At 48.5% G+C, this 1,892-nt stretch overlaps 1 pseudogene; it reads right to left on the bottom strand.

Annotated features, from left to right (window-relative positions):
* LOC105978837 overlaps positions 1-181 on the bottom strand; it is a 359-nt pseudogene extending 178 nt beyond the window's left edge.
* Between the last annotated feature and the right edge of the window lie 1,711 nt (positions 182-1,892).

Raw genomic sequence — 1,892 nt, 5'->3', positions numbered from 1 at the left:
GGAATCTGATCTGCCTCATTGACAAACCCAGGCCTTCACACTAGGCTTTCACTAGTTTGCTAAGTGGCGTATATCTCTTAACCTTAAACTGCACCCCCGAACCACCCTGCCCCACCACCTTCAAATTCATATGACCGTTGTTCTCAATGTTGACTCCTTCCTTGGGTTTTTCCTCGGCCATGGGGAGTGCCGAAGTCTCCTCAGCTGCCGCTTCACAAAAGGGGTACCGGGTCCGCCCCAGAGGAGCACCCAGGCAGCAGCTCCATGAGTGGCAGAAGAAGGAGGAGGCAGTGGTCTGGAATGTGCTTCTGTATTCTAATCTTAATGGGGTTACTCCTTTGTAATTAAATGATGCTTATCAGGGCCTATTAGGTGCAAGGCCCAGGGTGTTCTCTCCCAGAGGCCAGACAGCAAAGCAAGCTGGTGTGGAAAGGAGGGATTGCACCATTCCCAAGGGTGGTGTCACCAGGGCTGAGTGGGCGGTGGCTGATTCTTTACTGTTAGTGCTGGCTGGTGGCTAGGCATTGGGGAGGGAGGTGTGCATGGGTCAGATGTAGGGTGAGACACCTGCAATTCTATTGTGGCAGGTGTCCAAAGGCCCAGCCTGTCCTTGGTGATGTGTGTTGTCCAACAAAGAGGGAGCCAGCACAACCTGTAGGTCATTTATGTGACTGCTGCTGGGGGTCCCCACAATCTGGGATGTGGAGTGGAGCATACTCCTCTGTCTGTGAATGTCAGGGAAGCACAGACATGTGCCAGACAGCCAACAGAGCTCAGTCATAAAGAGAGAAGACAAGCTGCATTATCACTTGCGACCCACCAGAATCTCACATTGTTATCGATTAAATCCTGTTGTGCTTTTTTCCCCAAAAGCCTTGTCATTCTCTGTGGCTGTGGTTATCACCCCTCTGGGGGATGGGTTGTGCTTGTTATGTGAGTGAGACAGGATTGGTGTAGGGCGTTTTCTAAGGCAACCTATCTTGAGATAGGAGATCCACTATTGAAGCCAATGAGAGAAGCAGAGATAAGGAGGTGGGACAACTGATGCTAGGGCACAGGGAGCTCTGCAAGGAAGCAGGAAGGGAAGCCAAGAGACCAGGCCCTTCCTCCAGAGCTGACAAGAGAGAAAAAGCCCTCCCCTAGAGCCAGAGGGCTGGATTTGGACGGCTAGCCTCCTGAAGTGTGAGAAAATTAATTTCTGCTTGCTAAGCCAGCCACCTAAGGCATTTCTGTAACAACTGCTACTAGATGACTGAAATACATCTTCTGGGCACTTCCCCTAGCAGAAGTTATTTCCATGGGCTCCTGGCACTTTAAAAATCCTAATAACCCAAACCAAACCCCACTACCATGCATCCCATGGAGAGCAGCCTTGAAGCCAATCATCCAACACTTAGCCCTTAGCAGCACCAAGGCTCCTGACAGCTGGGGGGAAACCAACCAGTTATTGTTTACTGAGGCTTACTGAGGTCAGTCCTTCTAAGCACTTGAATGTGTGACCTCATGCTATTCTCCCAACAGTGCGGGACACCAGTTAAATAACAAGATCCAGGCATCTCGATTTTTACCGCACACCCCACAACATCATTCTGGAAAAAAGAAGAAAAAAAAAAAGGAGTATGGTATATTCCTAGAAACAGACCCACACGTATGTGGCCACTTAATTTACAACAACAGAGGCACTACAAAGAGTGGGGAAATGAGATCTTTGAAAATACAGGATGCATACACCCAACAGGGTTGGGAAGCAGATGAAATTGAACTCTATTTGACACCATACACAAGTCTCAAACCCAGATGGATCAAAGAGCCATTCAACATGAAAGGCTAATAGTTAGAAGCTAATAGAAGAAAAAGATGTTTGTGACTTCTGAATAGAAACGAAGTTCTCC

Source organism: Echinops telfairi, unplaced genomic scaffold, assembly GCF_000313985.2.
Source record: "Echinops telfairi isolate 266 unplaced genomic scaffold, ASM31398v2 ScPeMD7_2291;HRSCAF=2852, whole genome shotgun sequence".
Lineage (NCBI taxonomy): Eukaryota > Metazoa > Chordata > Mammalia > Afrosoricida > Tenrecidae > Echinops > Echinops telfairi.
This window is presented reverse-complemented; position numbering and strand designations above follow the sequence as displayed.